The sequence below is a fragment of the Grus americana genome, chromosome 9, assembly GCF_028858705.1.
Source record: "Grus americana isolate bGruAme1 chromosome 9, bGruAme1.mat, whole genome shotgun sequence".
Classification (NCBI taxonomy): domain Eukaryota; kingdom Metazoa; phylum Chordata; class Aves; order Gruiformes; family Gruidae; genus Grus; species Grus americana.
The window spans coordinates 29459236-29466991 of record NC_072860.1 but is presented as its reverse complement, the minus strand read 5'-3'; positions in this window follow the sequence as shown (position 1 = coordinate 29466991).

Here is a 7756-nt window from a genome sequence, read left to right as displayed (position 1 = left end):
GCACAGCATGTGCACTTTATGAGACAAGTGGTAGCGTTCCTCTGCTTGCAGTGGTAGAGAACGTGCAATTAAACGGAAGTTCAGCCTGGAGAAGAGAAGGCTCTGGGGAAACCTAATTGCGGCCTTCCAGTACCTAAAGGGGTCCGACAGGAAAGATGGGGAGGGGCTGTTTGTCGGGGAGTGCAGTGACAGGACAAGGGGTAATGGGTTTAAATTAAAAGAGGGGAGATGGAGATGGGATGTGAGGCAGAAATCCTTCCCTGTGAGGGTGCTGAGGCCCTGGCAGAGGTTGCCCAGAGAAGCTGTGGCTGCCCCTGGCTCCCTGGCAGTGTTCAAGGCCAGGTTGGATGGGGCTTTGGGCAAGCTGGGCTAGTGGAGGGTGTCCCTGCCCATGGCAGGGGTGGCACTGGGTGGGCTGGGAGGTCCCTGCCCACCCAAACCAGTCTGTGATTCTATAAGTTATAGACAAGAAAATGTTTACGAATTTGCAAAGATGCCAAGAAAATTAAAGAGGATGCAAAGGGCAAAGCATGAGGTTGTCAGAATGTGGTTTTCTGAAAGTTTATCTTGTAATAATATTCTGACTGAGAAAGTAGCATTTCGAATACACTAAACAACATAAAAGCATGTGGTACACTACCTTATGCAGAAATAGTATGATGTTGAGCATTGTTGAAGTATCTTACGTGTGAACTCATCAATCGTTGGAATGGTCACTGATAATTAAAAGCGTTTCTATTCTTGCAGGATAAAGCCTTTTGAAAAATATTTTCATGTCACTTAAGTGAAACCACTCTGACATTTTCCTACAGCTTCTCCCAAAAATTGTAACCAAAAGCTGTAATTCAAGTCAAATAGATACTTGCTGTAAGCAACAACAGATGAGGAAAATAGAATTTTTCTTCTTCATTGACTACTGTTAAAAAAAAAAAGAGGATGAATTTTAAAAGTTTCCTTTGCTAAAAACTGAATAGTTTCAACCACCATTTCAGCGTTCCAATCCATTAAATAATTGAAAATAAATACTTTCACAAAGTCACTGAAGCAGCCACTGCTATCCATTCAAAGAAATGTTTTGTCAAAAAGGGATTTATGCAGCAGTCTTCTTGGATAAACCTGGATGCTAGATGAAAGAAAATTATATAGTTTTATCTAAAGACGCAGGTTAATGTAAAAAAACAATCAAAAACACAGGAACAACAACAAAAAGAAACTAAATCCCAGCTTTTCAATTACTTACTCTTAAAAATTTGCCAACAAATTTGGTATAAGTGTTATCATCAGGGTAAACTGTCCCACCATTAAAATCTAATGTATCTGATGTATCAATTCATTGGCTTATAATAGATTTCCCAGACTAACTTTGTCAGAGGCGAAGACAATAAAAGAAAACCCAGATCGTTAGATTGATTTTTGACAGAATTTTCTTCTATATGAATACATAATTTCTCCTCTTTAGATTTATACAGGTATTGCCATGGTCCTAGATAGTTTTAAGACTGACTTATTCCACCTTTTAGAAGCCCATTTTAACTTCAGTCTACAGAGATCTTTCAAACAGAAGTGTAGTTTTCTAGGAAAGACCCTGTTTTTCATTAAATTACTGATGCATTCTCACAGATTCAGTGCTTCAAGATGGAGTTTAAAATCTGTCCGTGCACTTGTTTTGATCAGTGCAAATTTGCAGATCACAAATACCAAAATAAAACTTCTATTACAGCTTTTACAATTAAAGCTAAATACTTATAAGGAAAACTATAATAAGACTGGATTCTGGGAAACTATTTATTAGACATTTTTTGGAGAAAAAAAAAATGATAGAACATTCTCCCACAAGGACTTGCATGTTCACTGAAACCAAGTGACAAAGAGAGTTAATTTACAGTAATTTTCCAACAGAAGCTCTTCTGCAAACTGGATTGGTTACCATTTGCTTCCTAACTCTTAAGCAATGCACGTGGCAGACCAAAGGGAATCCTACTCTTGGGCAAGCCAGGAGACCAGGGAAGTGGACTCTTAACGCTGAGCTTCCAACATCCACAGTTCCATGAAAACCGACAACACAGAATGTCTTGCAGTCACAAATGCTAACACTTGCACAGTTCGCTGCTCTCTCCCTTTCATGTATAGCTCTGATATTTAAGTTTGCTACCCATTTGAACAGGAACAACTTTAAATATCAAAAGCCTTTCAGAAACAAATACTTCATTCATTTATACTGTTTATTATCCCCATACTGTTTCCTTATACTCCCCCCGCTCCCGTAATTTTTCTTCTTTCATTCAAAACTTGAAAGATTTTTGTTATCCTCCCTTCAATGTACCAAAACCACAGACTTAGTCATCTATAAAATAATAGCATATTCCAGTCTGCTTATTTTCCAATCTGATATGATCAATATGGCTGAGACCACAAAGATCAGCACACACCATATCCTATAAAAGGTTAGGTATAGCAGCTTATGTCCTACCTGTGTTTTCTAAAGGGCTGTATTTTCTGCATCAGGAGTTCTGTATCTGCAGACAAAATATCCAGCAGTGATGGAATATCAAGTCCTTTCAGATTTTTTTAAGGGACCTTTTTTTAACGTAATTTCACGTGAAGAATACATGAAAAAGGCTGAATACATAGTCCCTCTTAGAGGCTCTACACTACAGACGATATTTTTGAGAGCTTACTTTCTCAGACTTATTTCCTAAAGTGAAAAGAGTGGTCTACAGTGATGCCTCCTCTCATTTCTCCCGTTGTTGACACTGAACATTTTTTCCATCATTACCATAACATGTCAATGCTGCATAGGCCTATTTTTTCTCTTCTGTGCCACAGTCATTGTTATATATGTAGGATAACTGCCTTTTAATAAGGATTTATGTCCATGAAGAGTCAAGGTGAAAAATCTTCCTGAGCTCACATGACCTATCAGACTAGAATGGTTAAGATGTACAAGAAATTCTGAAACTAAGAGTATATAAAGGAGTTTGACATGTATAAAAGGATAGTAGGAAGAGTTGAACACATTCAAGTCAGTCAGTGGTAAATGGATAATTTTATAATTTAAATGCTATCTTGGCATGTATCTGCACAACTCTTTCCAGCAGAGAGTAGAATTAGTGGTCCCACAAAAGTTTTGCCAGTAAAACATGGAGTATAGCTTTGTGTAGAATTCTAAGCACCAAAGTTCATAAGAATTAAATTTGATCAGCTTTAGTTAGGCAGTGATAAGGAATAAAAAATGTGCATTATGAGAGGCCTAAAAGAGCTTGGCTTACTTAGTGTACCAACACTGAGAAACAGGATATGATTAATTTTTATACACATATCAACAGAGCAAACCACTGAGAGGAAAAGGATTATATAACCTAACCAAAATTGTTCACACAAGCACAAATGGTTGTAGCTAGTCATACATACAGTTAGACCAGAAATAAATAGAAAAGATACTAACATGAATAGTTGGGTTCTGGATAACCCTTCCAGGAGGAATAAGTCCAAAATAAATGTTTATCTTTGAGAGCAGTTTGTAATAGGAATTCTGTGACATAGCTGCCTCTGTCAGTGGGGAACTGTGCTCAGTAAATCAGCATCAATGACATACAAGTAAATATAAGAAAATTGGTAAATCCCGACAATTTGGTACTGTCAGCAAGCCGATGGTCTGAAGATGCAGGAAGGAACTCTCTGGAGTCTTGAAAGAGAGAGTGAAATAGATCTACCAGTCACTATGAGAGAAAACAGTAGGCATCTTGGGATTGATAAAGCTCAAAAAGTCTAAATCATCCTCTGGAAGTGCTTTTCTCTGCTTTGCTTACAGGAGGAGCTTAGAGCAACTGACTCAGAAACAAGTTGCTCCAGTAAGCTGTGCACGCTACATGGAATGGACAAAAGCCTCTGTCCCTGCTGTGATTCAGACCGGCTCCAACTATTGTCACATCGGGCAGGAATTTGAGGAGTACACCACAGATTTGCCTGGCAATAATTTGACACTAATGCATCCCTAAGGAAAGAAAAAAATAATCTTGTGAGGAAATTAAAAGCAAACAAGTTAACACGCTCATCTGTTTCTATGAAATTATAAAGGTGGCAGTGTTGATTTTTGCATGTTTTCCATTGCACTTACCTTAGAAAAACCCAAAGCACATTAGTAACCGTATTGGGTTTGGGTGGCAAGGTTTTGGGGGGGGGGCTACAGGGGTGGCTTCTGCAAGAAGCTGCTAGAAGCTTCCTCTGTCTGACAGAGCCAATGCCAGCCGGCTCCAAGAGGGACCCGCCGCTGGCCAAGGCCAAGCCAATCAGTGCCTCTGTGATAACATAGTTAAGAAGGGGAAAAAAAAAGTTAGAGGGAGCTTTTGCAGCCAGAGAGAGGAGTGAGAAGATGTAAGAAACTCTGCAGACACCAAGGTCAGTGCAGATGGAGGGGGAGGAGGAGCTCCAGGCGCCGGAGCAGAGATCCCCCTGCAGCCCGTGGTGAAGGCCATGGTGAAGCAGGCTGTCCCCCTGCAGCCCATGGAGGAAGGATGAGGGGGTGTAGAGATTCCACCTGAAGCCCATGGAGGAAGGATGAGGGGGTGTAGAGATTCCACCTGAAGCCCGTGGAGGACCCCACACCAGAGCAGGCGGAGGCACCTGAAGGAGGCTGTGGCCTGTGGGAAGCCCACACTGGAGCAAGCTCCTGGCAGGACCTGTGGACCCGTGCAGAGGGGAGCCCACGCCAGGGCAGGTTTGCTGGCAGGACTTGTGACCCCGTGGGGGACCCACGCTGGAGCAGTCTGCTCCTGAAGGTCTGCACCCCGTGGGAGAGACTCACATTGGAGAAGTTGGTGAAGGACTGTCTCCCATGAGAGGGACTCCATGCTGGAGCAGGGGAACGATGAGAGGAGTCCTCCCCCTGAGGATGAAGAAGCGGCAGAAACACCGTGTGATGAACTGACCGTAACCCCCATTCCCCGTCCCCCTGTGCCGCTGAGGGGGGGCGGAGGTTGAAGCTGGGAGTGAAGTCGAGCCTGGGAAGATGGGAGGGGTGGGGGCAGGTGTTTTAAGGTTTGATTTTATTTCTCATTCCTCTACTCTGTTTTGCTTGGTAATAAATTAGATGAATTTTCTCTCTAAGTTCAGTCTGTTTTGCTTGTGATGATAACGAGTGAGTGATCTCTCCCTGTCCTTATCTCGACCCACAAGCATTTCGTTATACCTTTTCTCCCCTGTCTAGTTAAGGAGGGGGAGTGAGAGAGTGGCTCTGGGGGGCACCTGGCATCCAGCTGAGGTTAAACCACCGGAGTAACACATCAGTTTAGGTTAGGCTCATGCTTAACGTGAATTAACCATCACACCACTGGCTTCAGTGAATTAATAGCAACTTCTTAAGATTAATTTTTACCAGCTCTTATTGTTAACAGCAAATATGTTATTTGCTTTTCTTTGGGGTTTTGGTTTGTTTTGGGTTTTTTTCATTGGTTGGTTGGTTTAGAGTTTTTTGTTTGGTTGGGGGGGAGGTGCGAGAAAAATAAAGGGTAAACTGCTATATTGCTTTTGGTGAAAACAAGATGCAACTGAATGATGTTCATTAGCAGATGTTTTGCTTTACAAATGTGTGGTACTTTTATTCTAGGTAGAACCTCATTTGAAGTAGTATCTACAAAGCCTGTTTTATTCTAAATCATGCTGTAATTTTATACAGTTTAACAAGAACAATACATGAAAAGCATCGGTTTTAGTCTATTTTCACTACTGTTTTAACTACGATTTCTGGTAAAAATGAAAAAGACGTATTCATGTTCTCCTTGCTTAAAAGTTAAAAAAAAAAAAGAGTTTATATATGAGAGAAATTAATGATTTTCATCATAAATATCCTAAAATTATTACAGACTGGGGTTGCGTTTTTTTGTTTTGTTTGGAGGCTTGGTTTCATTTTGGTTTTGTTTACACTTTTACACTTAACACAGGAAATACTGTTAATTACTGCACTGTGTACCTTGTTTTGCCTGCCAATTACAAAAGTGTAGTACAAGGAAAGGTCTAGAAATTAATTAATGTAAACAATGCTAGTAATGTTAATATTTTAATCACTGTAATTTCCACTGTAAGAGGGAATATGTTTTGAAATAATGTAAGTTAAATGTTGTACTCTATCATTTTGATGCAGCTGAGAATAAATGGGAGTAACAATTTTCTTACAAAAAAATTCTATGGTACAAAGGAATAGGTAACAAGTATTAGATCTTAAAGGTCATTGATTATTTGTTAGTATAGCCTATACAGTAAGAAAGTTTGATGAATCAACAAGAAGTACTGATTAATGAAACTCCACAGTGCTATCAGATCTACTTGCATTTTATAGCCTAACAAGAAAGATGTATAACCTCCCCATTGCAAACCAGTGTAACCTTCAAAAATGCTTGCTTTAGTAATTGCATTTGTGGCTTCTTCTTTACTAGATGTGCTAGTTTATAGAATTTTTATACTGTCTTCCTGTTTGTAAATTCTCTAGATTTCTAATATTTACTAGGGAATTACAATAATTCTTGAAATCTCTCTGCCAATTAGGACATACTCTATTTGTGAGTAATTCTATGTTTCTCTAAACAAGATGCTCGGCATTCAAATGACACTACATAGTTTTGATAAGGGAGAAGGGCCCAAGCAGCATCTTGCCTAAAGTTATGTTAACATGTGTTAGACATATTGATGAAAAGTTAATGATACACTCATAAGTGGTGTCACTAGCTGGCAAGTCCCTGGAAATAATGATACCCCAGGAATGACGGCATGCTAAAAATGTCATGGCCACTTTTGCCCTCTCTGATTTTAATCCCTATCCCATCTTGGCCTATACCCAAAGTCCCATATTACTGCAGGAGAGTAAACAATAGGCCTTTATTATTGGCTCCAAATTATTGGCTGATGGTTTATCAATATAGGAATAATTTACAGATAAAATAGTAAGAAAATGAAAATGTATAACTAGAAGTTTTAAAACAATGTGAAAGGACTCGCAAGAGGAAATGGATGGGGAAGGGGCAGGGAAAAAAAGAAAAAAATCTTAGCCAAAACATCTGTAGACCCTCAATGGGTTGAGAGACCCAATATAATAAGGACATAACATTTTATGCTAATATAAAGTCTATCAACCTTTACTACTCCAATGTATTTCAGGATTCAGACAAACACACATACAGTTCAGATACAAATGTACACTGAGTACATCTCTATCAGATGCAAGTTGCACAAGAAAAACAGACACTGAAGTTAAGGGCACTATCACTTTCAGAAACTTATGTTTCTATTACATTAAGACAATGTTGTCTAAACAAAACTAGTGTTTTCTGTCCTGCATGCACTGAGGGGCTGTTCCAGAAAGGGCCACCTTTGAACTATTATCTACCTGTCATCTACACTGAAAACCTCCATCACTTAAAGTCACCTCCATAGCTTCTTCGGAAAAGCTACTCACAGAAAGATCTGTAAGATGATACTTGACTGTTTTCAAATAATCCAATGCAATTTTATAAAGATGACGCATTTTGATATTAATATATTAAAAATAGAACGTTAAGAAACCTTAATTTTAGAAGGTTATTCATAAAAAGAAAACCCCAAAGATAAAAAGGATAAACTCTTCACAAGCAAATATGTCTCCCATCTTTTTTTTTGTTTGTTTTCCAAACTAAATACAGGATTGCATTCAGTTCAAGGGTTGTTTCAAGACTTCCCAGCACTGTAAGCAACATTCTCCTTGTATCCCTTCCAGAGAAAGGAAAGG